Source organism: Oryctolagus cuniculus, chromosome 10 (assembly GCF_964237555.1).
Source record: "Oryctolagus cuniculus chromosome 10, mOryCun1.1, whole genome shotgun sequence".
NCBI classification, from domain to species: Eukaryota; Metazoa; Chordata; class Mammalia; order Lagomorpha; family Leporidae; genus Oryctolagus; species Oryctolagus cuniculus.
Genome location: NC_091441.1, coordinates 45004992 through 45022100, shown reverse-complemented (window position 1 = coordinate 45022100; position 17109 = coordinate 45004992). Strand labels below are relative to the sequence as shown.

The 17109-nt window shown below is 39.0% G+C and overlaps 1 long non-coding RNA gene across 1 annotated transcript in view; it reads left to right on the top strand.

Annotated features, from left to right (window-relative positions):
• The first annotated feature begins 275 nt into the window (after positions 1-275).
• Positions 276-17109, top strand: part of LOC127492391 (uncharacterized) — a 68848-nt gene continuing 52014 nt past the window's right edge. The window contains exon 1 of the long non-coding RNA XR_007921808.2: positions 276-668. This is a non-coding gene — a long non-coding RNA (uncharacterized lncRNA). The remainder of the gene's footprint in view (positions 669-17109) is intronic.

Sequence of the window (17109 nt, the reverse complement as noted above, 5' to 3'; positions counted from 1 at the left end):
TAAGCAATCTGAATTGATGATTTGGGGTTAGAATTTCTGTTGCCTTTAACTTATACCACATAAGTGATAGTTTGTCCTGGGTATTCATATGGCCAGCTCTAGGGATAGGAGCAACTTCTACCAAAATTAAGACTAATCTAAGGCAAGTCACATCTGGAGAACCTCCTGAAAGCCTCAATATTTGGAGATTGCATAGAATTGATCATATTAAGAGTGATTGCGATGTAGCTCAGGTGGTTTTGGATTAAATGGTCAAGATATGACATTTAGAAAGATCCTGGTGAACAAGACCCCAGCAGAAGGATCAGGCCATCAAGGAGAGAGGCGCCTTTCTCCGAAGGGAGGAAGGAACCTCCACTGTGATACGGCCTTGACTAAACAAGTTCAGAGTTGGTGAACTCAAGGGGCTTCCATAGCCTAGACAGCTCATAGCAAGAGTCTCAGGTGATTGCTGACATCATAAATAAGAGTGCCAATTGTTAAATCAACAACGGGAGTCACTGGGTTCATGCTCCCCACGTAGGATCTCTATCCTTAATGTGTTTAACTATGAAACTCAAAAACAACACTACTAGTCGAACAATACCCTATACCTGGTTCGGTTGGGTGAGTGCAGCCTGTTGAAATCCCTGCTTAGTATATACTAAGTTGATCTTCAGTATATGAAGGTAATTGAAAATGAAACGTGATGAAGGGTGTGATGGGAGAGGGAGAGGGGTGGGCCACGGGAGGGAGGGAGGTTGGGGGGGGAGCCACAACAATACAAAAGTGGCATTGTATATTCTACTTAAAACTATTGGTTGAACTCTGTAATTAATACACAATTACTCTTAGGTATTTAATTAATGCTATAACTAGTACTCAAATAGTATTTTTCACTTTGTGTTTCTGTGTGGGAGCAAAATGTGGAAATCTTTACTTAATATATGCTAAATTGATCTTCTGTATATAAAGATAATTGAAAATTAAAAAAAAATATATAACATTTAAATGACCATTGAATGTGGCAATTGTTCTGGTTCTTCAAATGGGCATCAATGTGGGGAGTGCACTGGTTTTTCATTCCACTACCATTGAGCCCTAGGAGTTAGGATTTACTCGTGTGCGAGTAATGGTTAAGCAGCAAGTCTGCAATCCCTTCTCTCAAAATGCAGGTGAGATGGCCTTTGGTAAGAAAAAATGTGATGGTCTAAAGGCAGACCTGCAAGCACAATAGTAGTATTTGTAAGCAGGAAAGTTTTTACGAAACATTTTTAACCGAATGAATCTGTTCTGTAGGATTCATTATGACAGACAAATCTAGGATTTATGGATTCTTATGACTCCTATAAAATGCCACAGAAGCAATGTCAACAACTATGGAAGACATAGCAATAGTTCATGACCAAAAGGGCTTCTTCTGTGACAGTGATGTGATCCTACACTTTGCTTGGACACATCATTTGGTAGATGTGGGCATAGGATGTATCTAATATGTCATAAATATATAGCCTGGAGATCTGAATTGGTGATGCTGAACCTCTTGCTGCTTTACTTTACTAATAATGTCATGAATACAATGAGCAAAGTCTGACATTATAGGTTAGATATCTCTTTGGTGTAAGTTTAATTTGTTAATTTGACTTTTGTTTATCTCATAATTTTTGCGAAGATGTCATTTGGTGATTTTGGGATTAACTCTAGTTCCTTTTGTTTAATTATATCACTTTAGTATATAATTTAAGCTCTGTGCCTCAGTTTTTATCTTTGTGAAATAGGAAGTGATAAATACCTATATTGCAGTCATCTGGTTTCCCTAGGGAAAAAATCTGAAAATTGGTTAAGTACTTATAGTTTTGTATGGGGGATCCTTGAGGAACAACTAAAAATACATACGCAATCTAATGAGTCATATTTTCCTAATGTCTTCCCAAGAAGAAGTTACGTTCTGAGTTCTAGATATGACTCCGTTTCATATTTGTTCACCCATGCCACCCCCAGCTCTTTTGAGGAATCTATAAAAACTTTGAGAACAACTTATTTCTAAGAATAAAATGTCTTTTAATGTTCCACTTACTCATCATTTTCCAAGAAAAGGATGATAGAGGTAAAGAGCTCCAAGGGTAGAATGGTAACAGAGGTAATTTGGTTCAATATCTATCCTTCCATGTCCTGGACTGAAATTATGAAAGTTAAAATTATGAAAGTTATGGAACTTAGCCATACTTATACAGCTATCAACATTACTGCTGGGTCTTGAAACTTTTCTGTCTAGAGAACTCACCACCCTGTTTTTCCATGGAAATTGTCTACCACTTATTCTCTCTTCACAGGGTTCTTCTGGGAATGACCTCACCTTGGCTCCAAAACTGAATAAATGGCCATTTCTAGTCAGAATACTTCATCTTCCCATTGGCTCATAAATGGACTTGCTACCCAAGTTAGGTTAATGAGAACAGCACTGAGACTTCTGCTAGAGCCCACAGGAAAGAGTAGTTCTACTTATGCTGAAATTTGTTCAGTGGGGAGAACATGAACCAAGAGGTTCCTGGTGTCAGTGAAGGGGAAAACATTGCCCGAGAATAAAATACACACAGGCTGAAGAGGGAGGGAGAGAAGGCACACCAACCTGGATAAACCTGGTGGACTCTGATTTCAGCTACATGAGGCAATGAATTCTCATTTTGCTTAGGTGAATTTGATTTGAATTTTTTTCCATAAAATAAGAGTTCTAATTTAGATATGATGATCTCTGATTTCAGGTTCTGTTAATAAAAATTTAACATTTTTATTGTGTGAAAAGTGTTCATTTTTGCAAGGAAAAGACACAACATAATGGCATATATAGATCCAAATATAATTTTGGAAGGACAAAATAGTTTCAGTTTTTGCAACTGATCCATGGAAGGGAAAAGTTCACCTCTACTTACATTCTTCTTACATAGTTTTCTATTGTAGTTTACTGTGCTTGTATATCTGTGTTACATTAGATTGTAAGCTTCCTGAGGACAAGAGCTGTGCATTTTTACCTATTTTTCTTTAGCAACCTGAACAAACTTCATTGATATGCCTAATACTTATTGAATGTTCACTAAGTGTGTCAGGCACACATTGATGTTTCACTTGTTTGATCTTTACAATTAACTGAGGAGATGGGTCCCATTTTATAGATTGGGAAATGTGTACACATTCATAGCTGTCAATGGTAGAGTGGAAATTCTAACCTATATGGCCTGTCTCCTAACAAGTGTCCTGCTTTACTTGGCTTATGACTATTCTCATAAGTACTTGATGAATGAAAGAATAAGTATCTCTGCATTAGAGAACTTTTTAAAAAAGGCTTATTTATTTGAAAAGTAGAGTGACAGGGAGAGGCAGATCTTCCATCCACTGGTCCACACACCAAATGGCTGCAACAGCCTATTCTGTGCCAGCCCCAAGCCAGGAGCCAAGAACTCCATCTGGGTCTCCCATGTGGGTCGCAGGGACCTAAATACTTATGCCATTTCTTCCAACCCAGGTGCATTAGCAATAAGCCGGATTGGGGATGGAGCAGCTGGTACTTGAACTCATGTTCTGATACAGTATGCAGTCTCACAAACAGTGGCTTAACCCACTGTGCCACAACTCTATACCAGTTGGGTATGAAACTTTGGTGATATTTGGGGAAACCAAGTCAGTATAGAGAAAAACTAGAGCCTGTATTTTTTGACTTTTTTTTAAACAACTTATTTAGTTGAAGGGTAGAGTTACAGAGAAAGGGAGAGAATTTCCATCCCCTGGTTCACTCTCCAAATGGTTGCAAAAGCCAGGGCTGGGCCAGGCTGAAGCCAAAAGCCAGGAGTTTTGTCCAGGTCTCCTACACAGGTGCAGGGGCCCAAGTACTTGGGCCATCTTCTCCCTTCCCATCCACATTAGCAGGGAACTGGATCAGAAATGGAACAGCTAGGGCTTGAACTGGTGCCTAAATGGGATGCCAGTGCTGTGGGAGATGGCTTAACCTGCCTGCACCACAGCACCAGCTCCATTTCTTGACTCCTACTGGAACACTTTTCCATTGTACAATGCTGACCTAGGAATCAAAAATGTAGGTAAGATACTTTAAATTTGAGGATCCAGGTGATTTATAGTTAATCTTTTGTGAAAATGTTATACTGATAATCTTCTACATGAAAACATTTTAAAGAAATGTCTTCCTACTCAATATCCCCAAATTAAAAATCACAATGAGAAAAATACCTAAATAGAAAAAAAATTCTAAAGCATTTTCCTAAAAATGAAGAAAAGAATTAATGTGGGTGATGGGTGATCAGGTCTGCATAAATATAGCAGGTGGCATTACTTATATTGTCATATCATGTTAGTAACTTAAACCAAGTAAACTCCATATAAACTGTTCCTTTTATCTGTAATTTAGAAAGCCTAGAAATAAGGGGCTCTGAGACAAAGATAGGCCATGTTTTCCATGGAAGATTCCTGGAAACTGAAAAATAAGGTCTTTTAACATTTTGTGATATAACTGTTTTTCTTGGCTTAAGCGTAGGTTTTAAAAAATGGTGCTCATTGTTTTGCTTGTAGTTCTTTTATGCATGGACACCCGTGCTGATGATGCATTCAGTTTAGGAGAATTTTCCAATTGAAAAAGTGCTCTAGAGAAGTTTAAGCGCCATGAATCACCCAGACCTCATCTAAGTCTCGTGAAAGCAAGGGCTGTGAAAGGCAGTCACAGAGAGAAGACATATTGTAGTTGTGCTGCCTGATTCAACTAAATAGAAAAATATTTTGTAAAGACATGAGAATCTCAGGCATGTGGCAGAGTGGTAAGGATAAATGTCACATTCTGTCAGAAAGGCAAAAATGAGTGACCTGCTTCCCCCTTCCTCCCCCCTCCTCTTCTCACAAGGGGGCCAGACCTGGAATCCCAGCTGCATGTGCAGATAAAATATAAACCCCAAGGTTCTTGGTTACAGTTACAAAAACATAGGAACTACAGCAGGGGCATTTTCCCCCCTTAATTATTTTCTAATGGTTTTTGGACAATCAAAATGGATTTGATCAGGTGATCAATACATTTTTAGTATGAAAGATATTGCTAATAATAATACTAGTTACAGTAGCAAAAGCTAATGTTTCCTGATCAAAGGGATTGATTGCTTCCCCCCATCTGTCCACCTGACACTAGGAGCCTGGATGAGTAGAATTTTTGCTTTTGCATTGTTCATTCTGAATAGGATGCTTATTTTTTTCATCAATAGATTAAAACAACAAATGTGTCAGCTGCTTTGGGATTTCCTCTTCCAACCCTTAGTAACCTTTGATGTTTCCTTAAAATAACTCTTTGAGAGCTTTGGGGTCTTTTCTGTTCATGTGTCAGAGTGCCTGTCCCATCAATGGGGATTTTCAGCCCGGAAAATATCTTAAGGGCCTTGGTGTTGTTAGGGCCTTTGGGAATCTGGAACTTCTCATCAGCAGTGGGGAGTATGTGAAGAACGGATCTACTTATCTGCCTGACTTTTTCTGTATGCACTCCGTTCTCACTTTAAAGGAGCAAACTGTAGCTGATAAAGTCTGTGGTACAGATGATCTGGGTATGGATTTTTATTGTTTTTCTTTCCCCCACATTCTCTGGCGATCTCTATGTCTTTCTCTCCCCCAATACCTCCCAGGGAAGCAACCCTGAGGGATGACTTTTCAAAATACTCAGTGCATTCCCCAGAATTCGAAAGATGCCTCTCTGAAGGGGTGTGTGTGCATGTCCAGGGCTGTTCTGATCATCAGACCCCTGGGTGGGATGAACTCCTGGGAGCACCTTGGTTTGGGGCTAAGCAGCAGATTGGACTGAGTAAAAGTCTGATTTTTGGGCTACAGGCAGCCCTTGGTCAGGCAAATGCAATCTTGGGTCTCCTTGAGTTCCTTCGCTCCGTAGGCCTTCTTAAGCACCCCATCAAAGCAATTATAAACTCTACAGAGAAATAGATGTAAACGTCAGCCAGTAAAGCCTGCATTGAGTAAGTAGACTGTGGTCACAGGCAATAACAGTGGTGTGGGAACAGCCAGTTCTCTTAATCCTTTCCCACTGTCCACACTAAATGGGGGCATGGCTGCTCTACAGGCTGTACGTGCAAATATATTTCAAACTAAAAGTTTGGTTTCTTTTGTCAACAAACAGTTCACTACTCCAGATTTAACACTTGGGGCACACTGGCAGTGCAATGATTTGAGTGGTAGTGGCTTGATTGCACAGCAGTAACTTACTCAGTTTTATGTAGGCCTACTTTGTTTTCCCAAACAAACACGTTTTCCTCTCCTTTTCTGTTCCCATTGTCTAGAGTTGGGCACACTGCCTACCCTTATTAGAAGAGTGTTGCACATTGGTATGCTTCTCATTTGCTGTATTGCATCCAACACACACACATTTTCTTTAGTGGGCTTGGTTCTTAATAATAATCTGACAATAGATTATGAAATAGAAGGTCAAGAATTGTGAACTAATAGAGGAGGGGAAAAAGCAAAACTACAGCTTGCCTGGAAAACTACAGTGTAATAGAAGAGCAAGTTGCATCAAAATTTCTGAGGTTAATTTCCAGTCATGCACCTGATGAGCTGGGAGGCTCCATCAATTTGCTTCCTCTTTAAGGGTCTCAAGTCTTTATTTGGGAATAGAGAAAAAAAAACCTTTTTATTTCACAGTTAGTTGTAAGAACAAAGCAAATGAAATCGCGCTTATGAAAATACTTTATAACAGGTAAAGGACACCCACAAGTACGGTGGTTGTTGTAATTATTACTAGAATACTTAGTTGGGGTACTCTCAGACTCTCAACATCAATCGAGATCTTTTCCATTTTTCTAATGAGAAACTGGGGAAAAACTCAAATGTGATTTTGACATGTAGCTTTGCTCCTTCCCAGCTCACTGTTTTTTTTTTTTCTTAAATATTTATTTATTTGAAAAGCAGAGTGAGAGAGAAGCAGAGAAAGAGCCTGCTTGGTTGGTCTTTCATCCTCTGGTTCACTCCTCAAGTGACTGCAATGGGCGGAGCTAGACTGATATGAAGCCAAGAGCCAGGAACTTCTGGGTCCCTCACATGGATGCAGGGGCCCAAGGACTTGGGCTGTCTTCCAGTGCTTTCCCAGGCCATAGCAGAGAGCTGAATCTAAAGAGGAACAGTCGGGAGTTGAACTGGTGCCCATATGGGATGTTGGCACTGCAGGTGGCAGCTTTGCCCACGAGGGCACAGCACCGCCCTCCCCCCCAACTATTATCTACTCCTTTACCCTTCTAGCCCATCTCTAAAAAGTGAACCAAGTGCCAGCATAAAGAATTTCAGTTGATTCTCATTTATTTGTACTAGTTATTTTATAAATTCTCATAGGAGAAATTCAGGGTTAGGTAACTAAGAACCTCTGGTCACACCCATTTTGCCAACCAAAAAAAATGTAAGCTTGTTTTGTATGCTTGGTTGTTTAATGTATATTATTGATTCATTAACATTGAACTCATGGCCAATGGCACTGTAACTCATTCCTGCAAGAAGATTATCTAACATGCGTGTTTGTCTCTGTAAGGCACATCACAGCCTTTTTGTGCTTAGGAACACTGACAACACGTAGGCATTTTGCTTGGGGAATATTTTATATTTTATTAATACACAGAAAACAAGTTTTATGTAATTCATAGATACAGTTCCAAGAATACAATCATACTTCCCTACTTCCCTTGCTCCTTCTCTCACTCTCTCCTTCACACTCTCCCTCCCTCGATCCTTGGGAGACATTTTAAACAGCAAAATCACCAAATAAAAGCACAAAAATGCACAATGGCTAGAGACCATGAGGAGGACACCTGTAGGTAGGAGTGGAAACAGGCAGAGTATGGCCATTTCAAGTTGTTGTGCAAGTGCTGGGGGTACTAATTTTTGGGGTTACACATAAATTTTAGGTAGTAGCTGAATTTGCAGAGAGGGAAGGATCAAGTAAAAAATCAACTGTGCCCCTGGGGGAGCTGGACTAGGATTGATGGATGGAAGCGGTAGGAAAGCAGTTTTTCAGATCACTTAACAAGTGTTTATAATTGTCCAGTAAGAGGACAGGCTTGCCAATGAGCCCCTGTCATTGCAAATGTTCTAGTAGAAAGGACATGATTTAAAGTGACTTGGGGAAAGAATATAGATCTTGCAAGGAGGCCACAAGCTATGAGATGAGTGATGGCTGAAGAAAGAATAGAAACGAGTCAAATTCTGTTACCATCATTGTTGATCATTCTCTAAAATCGATCCCCATTCTCTTATACCCCAAGTGGGATTTCAATTAGGCCAATATCTAGCACTTATTTTTTTAAAAAAAGTAAAAAGCAGCCCTCTTTTAAATGGGAGTGTGTGCATAAATGTCCTTTTTTCTTGCAAGCTGTCGGATGTTAGAAGCCACAAGCGGCACTTAGTAGATTATAGAGCAGTGATGAGAAAAATGCTAACAGATAGGGAAAGGTCACTGAGCTGGAAGAGTAAGTTCTGCAGTAAATCATTAGAACATAAAAGGCAGAAAGTTCTCTGCAAAGAAGTCACTTTCAGAAATGCATAACCAAAACAGGAAGAAAAAAGGATGCCTCTCTGTGAAGGTTTGAAATATCCAGAGCATTCCATTTGCAGGGTACAACCTGAGCTCCTTTGCTTCAAAGAAACAAGCCAGTACCTCTGCCACCAGGTGAAACTAGTTGTTTTACATCAGGCAATCAAGGCTGCATGGAAACATGCTATGCTGAGGTTTAAAATTGTGCTTGCAGAGGCTGGGTTAGGGAGGACAGGCCACAGCCACTTTTAAATCTTACAGCTCCATCGTGATGCTGAGTGATATAAGTCAGACCCCAAAAGAAAAAAAATCATGTTTTTTCTTATTTGAGATAGTTTATACTTATAGACTGCAGTAGTTTTAGTGATCTGTGATTATTTCAAAATTTACTGTATATGAGTGAAATGGACAGCTTTTCATTGGATTATTTATAGCTCTTGCCTATATTTCTGCTGAACTATGGTCTTTTTACTTATTGAACTCTTTGTTTAGTGGAACATAATGTCTTTAATTTATATTGTAGTCAAAGGCTTTATCTCAAAACATTAGAGAAGAGGGAGATAGATTCTTAGAATTGTTCCTAGCAAATACATTGAATCTGTTCCCTTGTATTAATATCACAGTACGTGAGAGTTGATGAGAAATGGGTTGTAGTTACTATCCTGCATTTGTTGTGATCTTTAGAACCCAATGTATTAGTAAATTCCTTAAAAGATGAAAATAATAAAATAAAATTCTAAAAAAAGCCTCTTGTTCCCACAGAGACAAGGTGGAATTCTGGGAGCACTCAGCTCATGTTTTTAAAAGCAGAGACAAAGTAGCAGCAAATTCCTTCTTGTCCGCCCTGGTCTGGCTTGTCTTCTTGCATTGGGTGGTGAAGATGCTCCTCTGGGACTCATTTCCATTCACTTTTGCTGGGATTTTAGATTCTAGACTAGTGGGAACTTGGCACATACCTACTCACGGGGTTGCCTGGATTTTTGATCCCTCCTTCTTTATCCACACACAACCCTGGGGAGATAGCTGGAAGCCAAAATCTACAAGGTTAAGGTTTTTAATTTAAACTCCATATGTGGGAGAGTCCAGCTTCCCATTCACCAGGGGCCTGGAACTCATCCTGTCCAATCCCAACACTTATGCCTGGATGCCTCTGAGCTGTTGAGCTCAACTTCTGTTCAATTCTTAGCCTTTAAATTCTTCATTTCTGGAAGTATAACTTCCCTGTTCTGCCTTTCTAGCCTAGCTACATATTAAGGAAGAAGATTCACCTAGACTTTGCACCTATTTAGAGTAGGGACCAGGATGGTTTCCTGCTCCTGCCTGGTCTGTCATAGTGACCAGAAGTTAGCCAAGCAAATTGTTAGTTTTGAAAAAACTCACATTTCCCAAAAAATTGAAGGGTTCAATGACCGCACATTCACCCTTTACCCAAATTTAATATTTTTAAAAATTTCTTTGGAAGGCAGAGTGAGAGCAGAGAGCATGGGCTCTCCCATCTGCTGGTTCACTCCCCAAATACCTGCAACAGCCTTGCCTAGGCTAGGCTGAAGGCAAGAACTCCATGCAGGTGTCCCAACTCAAATATGTAAACCATCACCTGTTGAATCCCAGGTATGTAAGCAGGAATCAGAATTGGAGCTAGGACTGGGTCCCAGGCACCCTTGATTTGGGATGTGGACCTCCCAAGCAGCAGCTTAACCCTACTGTGCCACAGTGCTGCTCCTATATTTCCTAGTTAAAATGTTGCCATGTTTCTTCTTGATCGTATTATGCTGAATTATTTTTGAGAGTAAGTTGTAGATATAATGCCACAACTCAAAAATAACTCAGCATACATCTGAAAATAAGTATATTTTTTTATATCCACTGCTGACAATAATTCTATATTCTGCAAAAACCTTTTAGAGCAAGAAATCCTAGAATTCAATTAAAATTCATACATTGCACTAAGTCATATCATCGATCCACCTGTTTGTATTTTCCATGGCACTGCTTTTGAACAATTCAAACTGATTGTCTTATACAATGCTTCACATTCTAAACTTTATGAGATTTTTATTATATAACAATTTTATCATTTTAACTCTAAGGTTAAACAGTTCAGTGATATTAAGTACATACATATTGTGCATCACCACCATTTACCTCCAGATGTTTTTTCTCATCCCAAACTGAAACTCTATACCCATTAAACAACAGTTCTCCACTCTGCCCTCATTTTGATCCTTGGTAACCAGTATCTTTTCTGTTTCTGTGATTGTGCTATTCTAAGTATCTTATATACATGGAATCCCAATATTTGTCCTTTTGTATCTGGCTTATTTGGCTTAGCAAAATGTGTTCAAGCTTCATCCATGTTGAAGCATGTGTCAGAACTTTGCTATGCAGAATTGAATAACCTTTTTTGTCTGCCTATTTGTCCATTGTTAAATATTTCGTTGTCTCCACCTTTTGGCTATTGTGAATAAGGCCGCTATAAATATTGGGCTATAAATGTCTATTTGACTCTCTGAAATTTAGTTTTCATGATGAAAGTTTTTTGTCAAAGTCATGCAAAGGTGAGGTTGTATACTTATTGTATCATAGTCCTATTAGGTGGCACATATGTCAGTTTTTCTTTTATTAATGTTGTTAATTTTGATCATGTAGCTAAGGTGATAACTGCCAGATCCACTACAAACATCTCTTTAAAGAAAAAAAAGATTTGCTTTATTTGAATGGCTGAGTGACAGAGTGAGGGGAAAAACAGATAGCGATCTTTTGTTCCCTAACTCACTTCCCAACTGGTCACAATGGCCAGGGCTGGGCCAGCCTGAAACCAGGAGCCCAGGATCTCCATCCAGATCTCCTAACATGGTGGCAGCAGTCCAAGTTCTTGGGTAATCTTCCGTTGCTTTCCCAGTTGCATTAACAGAGCAGCCGGGACTCTAAGTGGTACTCTCACTTAGGATGCCAGCATTGCAGGCCCTGGCTTACCCCACTGTGCCACACCAGCCTCTTTTAAAGCACCTTTGTATTTTGTTAATAGTAAGTAACTTATGTGGTAATACCTTGATGTACATATACTATTTTTCTAAAACCATTCACTCATTAATTTTAACATTCATTAATGATTATTACCAGAACCAACTTATTATGTTGGGGTTACGGAAACATAAATTTAAAATTCAATGGCTCCTTTTATAATTAGAAGTTTTCTGTCAGTAAGAGTGGAGTGAACTAGTGGATAAGAGATCTCCTTTTCACTTTCTCTTTCTACCTTTTAAATAAAAATAAAAGATTAATAGGGGTTTTCTTCTGTTTCTTTAGTAAGTTTTTCTTTGATTTATAATCCATTATTGCCAATATTTTTGTATTCAAATTGTCCTGAGTGTGTCCAGTAGGAACTTCTTAAATTAACAAATGGAAATAATGAAAGTTGGCTCACAGAACTGATAAAAATGTTGAAAATCTATGCATCGTAGTTTGTACACAATAATGGTTACTCCTGTTTTAGTACAGGTTTATGTTTCAAAAGGATTCTCATAACTGCCTTTAGCTGGTGACATGTCCTTTTGAATACCCCATAGCCCCTTCTGTCACTTAAAGCCCTAGCAGTGCAGATGTCTGTAGGAGTAACCTAACTGGGTGGTCCCAGTTGTGGAGTCCTCCACCTTGGCCTCCTAGCATTCTTTCATCAGAATGTCATTCATTTCTGAGCACCTGCTTTCTTCCTAGCACAAGAAGACTTGGGCTTCCATTTATGCTCCAGACATAGGATCAATCCTTTCTCCAAAGGTGGTCAGCTGTTTTTGTGCTACTGGGAGCCATTGCTTCCATCCACGCCAGTGGTTCTCAAACTTTAGAGACATTACAGATGGACTGGAAAGCTTGAAAATTTATATTTCAGAGAGATTTGTTCCTAAGTAGCTGGAGTTAGAGGTATTTTCCCTATTCTTGTAAGTACAACTAAAAGCCTTGAATATTATATGCAAAGAAACCACATGTCCTCTGAAAGGTGGAGAAAGACTGTCTAGGGACTTCAGGGCACAAGGAATGATATGGTGATGAACTCCCAGGAGTTAGTTTTATTTTGTCCTATGTATCTCAGACTTGGATTTGAAGAGGCTGACAATAAGGAAATACCAATATGTATGGGAAGATAAATCAACCAAGACCTGATTTCCTCTAGCAAAATGACAAGGAAAATATTTCTTAGAGACAGAAGTATTTTTTATTTATTTATTTATTTTGTGACAGGCAGAGTGGACAGTGAGAGAGAGAGACAGAGAGAAAGGTCTTCCTTTGCCGTTGGTTCACCCTCCAATGGCCGCCGCAGAGGCGCGCTGCGGCCGGCACACCGCGCTGATCCGGTGGCAGGAGCCAGGAGCCAGGTGCTTTTCCTGGTCTCCCATGGGGTGCAGGGCCCAAGCACCTGGGCCATCCTCCACTGCACTCCCGGGCCACAGCAGAGAGCTGGCCTGGAAGAGGGGCAACCGGGACAGAATCCGGCGCCCCGACCGGGACTAGAACCCGGTGTGCCGGCGCCGCTAGGCGGAGGATTATCCTATTGAGCCGCGGCGCCGGCCGAGACAGAAGTATTTTAAAGACCATAACTTCCCTACTCTAGCCAAACACCAAAGAAAAAAATGGCACCAGTCACAATAATGGCAGGAGGGGCGAGACTGGGAATTTAGAATTCCAATCTTACAAGACTGTCAGAACAAGTCCATACCTTTCTGTTAGGGGGATATCAGAGCAAGTTGAATAGGGAACCAGGAATTTTGTCCTTGCTGGGTTGTAATTTCTGTCTCTACTCCAGTGTCAGGGAAGACCATGTGGGGGCCCTGCAGGACAGCCAAGACTTTGACCACTTCCTCATTCCTGCCATAATGTCAGTGGAGACTATGTGGGAAACACTAATGAGTCACTTTTCTCTCCCAGTCCAAGAGATATCAATTGAGGCCAACAGTAGAGAGTCCCTATTCTCTAACAGAGTAGTAGCAGGGAGCTTAGACTTTGCAGGAATTAACAAATAGGCAACCTGGACTTCTGTGCCTGGTAGTAACAAAGTGGCATTTTTTCCCTCACCTCCTAGAGTAGTGGGAGGAAAGAACAGAAGTTTAAGTAAGATTTCAGAGCCTGGACATGCTTAAAATTTCGATGTTTCCCTAGACAGTCACCCCTCATATGAAGAACAGGGAAGATCCAATTAAGTTAAAAAGACACTCAATAGATGCCACCATTGGCATGGCAGAGACATTAGAATTATGACAGATCTTAGGGTCATTATAAACATGACTCAATAAGCAATTGAAACAAATGAAATACAAAGTTTTACTAAAAAAAGAAAACTCATTAGAGAGAGAACATAAGAAGGGTCAGATGGAAATTTTGGAATTTTAAAAGCTTCAGTAACTAAAAAAAAAACTCAGTGAATGTGCTCAGCATCAGAATGGAGGGGGCAGAGCAAAAGTAGGCCAACTGGAAAAAATAATAGAAGTACACCATCCAAACAGGGGAAAAGGGGCTGAAAAAAAAAATGAGCCTCTGGGACCTGAGGAAGTAGTCACAGCACACCTTGGACATAGTGCAGATTCAGTTCTAGATCACTGCAATACAGTGAGTATCACATAAAGTGAGTCACATATTTTTTCTGTCCCAGTGGTAATAACTTATGTTTATAGTGTACTGTAGTTTATTTAATGTGCAATAGTATTATATAAAAGTTACTTACTTAAAGTATTTATTGTTAAAAAGTGCTAGTGATCTTCTGAGCTTTCAGAAAAATGGTGCCAATAGACTTGTTCCCCAATCTAAAATGAAATGCGGCATCACCAAATACTTTAAAGGGTGTGGAGAACCTTAATCATATAAACTGTTGGTGATGATATAAAATATAGGCTGTTTGTAAAACCATTCAGCGGTTCCTGAAAAAACTCAGGTATGTACTACCATATGACTGAGGAATTGCACTCCTGGGCATTTTTGCCAAGACATAAACAATTCATAGAAAAACTCATACACAAACATTTATAATAGTTATTTAAAAAAAAACCCTCAAACTTGGGGTGGGGGACCCTGGATATCGTTTAATAGATGAATTTTTAAAAAAAATGTGTTTATATGAGTCTCAGACTGTTTCAGTTTGCTCTTTCATTTCCCAAATGTCCTCAGCTGCTGGGGTGAGGCCCAGGCTGAGCCCAGGAACTGGGAACTCAGTCCAGGCCTTCTACTTAGGTGGCAGGGACCCACCACTGATGCCATCATTAATGCATCGTAGGGTCTGCATTTGCAGAAAACTGGAGTCTAACCTCTAGGATGAATGTCTGCCCTAAAGAGTGAATATTTAAACACACAGTATATACATGCCATGTAATCTGTGACTACTTTAAAAAGTATGTGGAAAGTGAAATTCAAAGAAGTTTGTTTTGAAATCATTGCATAATTTTATCACAATACATATTTTCCATGAACTTTGTGAAGACTCCTATCTACCTAGATTTTGAAATTTTTTGCACCCAAATCAACTTTTTAATTCTATTCTCTATGAATTTTTGAAGTATCCCTTTTATTGCAACTTGGATAAATCTCTGAAGATTTATGCTGAGTCAAAAAAGCACATTCACAAATGTTATATTCTGTGTGAATCTATGTATGTAACAATATTTAAATGGCAGAATTATAAAACTGCAGAACAGACTAGGGCTTGCCTGCGCTTTAGCAGGGGTTGGAAGTGGGAGGGGGGGAGGAAGAGGACAGGAGGGAAGTGGGTATGGCCAAGAGGGTCCTCCTAGTGTTAGAAATATTCTGCAATATTCTGTCAATATCTATACTCTGATATTGTATTAGTTTTGTTTTGTTAGGTGTTACCAGTGGGGGAAACTGGGTCAATGGTATGTGAGATCTCTACTATCATCTCTTATAATAGCATGTGAATGTACCATTATCTCAATGTAAAAGTTTAATTAGGAAGTTATTTTCTCTGATGCTGCTCCTGAAGGTCTGGCTTCAGTCTGTCACAGCCTCTAGGAGATCTATATTTCTAGTTATACCACATAAAATTTTTCTCAAAGAATTCACTTTTTTTGTTTTTTATTATTATAAAGAAAATGATAACGTTCATGTACAATTTTAAGAATATAATACTTCCCTTTCCCTCCTCCTTTCTTTTTAATTTTAATAGTAACATTTTAAATTTATAGTCAAATGCTTAATGTATGACTAAATAAAGAGTTCAATAAGATAAGTGGAAATATCACTGTTCAGGAATATAGAAATAAAGACAAGGACTGCAAACAGTAACCAAATCCCAAGATATCATTTTCACTCCTATACATTACATTGTCTGTACTTTTTAGTTACCACAGATCACAGAAAACATATTTGTCTTTTTGTGACTGGCTTATTTAACTAAGCATAATGGTATCCAGTTGCATCCATTTTGTTGCAAAAGGCAGGATTTAATTCCTTTTTATGGCTGAGTAGTATTTAATTGTGTATATATACCACATATTCTTGATCTAGTCATCAGTTGATGGACATCTGCGTTCATTCCATATGTTAGCTATTGTGAATTGAGATGATGTAAACATGGCAGTACAGATAACTATTTCATATGCTGCTTTCATTTCATTTGGGTAAATTCCCAGGAGTAGGATAGCTGCGTCATAAGGTACATCTATTTTTAGTTTTATGAGGAATCTTCATACTGTATTCCATAATGGTTGTACCAGTTTACATTCTCATCAACAGTGTATTGGGGTACTTTTTATCCATATCCTCAATAGCATTTGTTATTTTTTGATTTCTGGATGATAGCCATCCCAACAGGGGTGAAGTGTAACTTCATTGTGGTTTTGTTTTACATTTCTATGAAGGCTAGTGATCCTGAGACATTTTTTTCATGTGTCTGTTGGCCATTTGTATTTCCTGTTTTGAAAAATGCCTGTTCAAGTCCTTTGCCCATTTCTTAACTGGATTGTTTATTTTGTTGGTGACTTTCTCGAGCTCCTAATATATTGTGGATTTTAATCATTTATCAGATGCATATTTGAAAATATTTTTCTGCTGTTCTCCTGGTTGCCTCTTCATTTTGATGAATGTTTCCCTTGCTGTACAGAAGCTTCTTAGCTTGATATAATGCCATTTTTCTATTTTTGCTTTTATTGCCTGTGCTTCTAGAATATTATTCAAGTCTTTGCCTATGCCAATGTCTTACAATATGTTCCCTGTGTTTTCCTCTAGTAATCTGATGGTTTCAGGTACTAGAGTTAGGCTTCTAATCTACTGTGAATTGAATTTTCTATATGATATGATAGTGGTCTTGTTTCATACTTCTGCTTACAGAGATCTAATTTTCCCAACACCATTTGTTGAAGAGACTGTCCTTTCTCCAGGGAGTGATTTTAGCTCGTTTGACGAAGATTAGTTGCTTGTGGATAAACGGGTTAATTTCTGGAGTTTCTATTTTGTTCCATTGGTATACATGTTTATTTTTGTGTAGCACCAGACTTTTTTTTTTATTATAATTGTCCCATAGTATGTCTCAAAATCTGGCATTGTGAAGCTTCTGACTTGGTTTT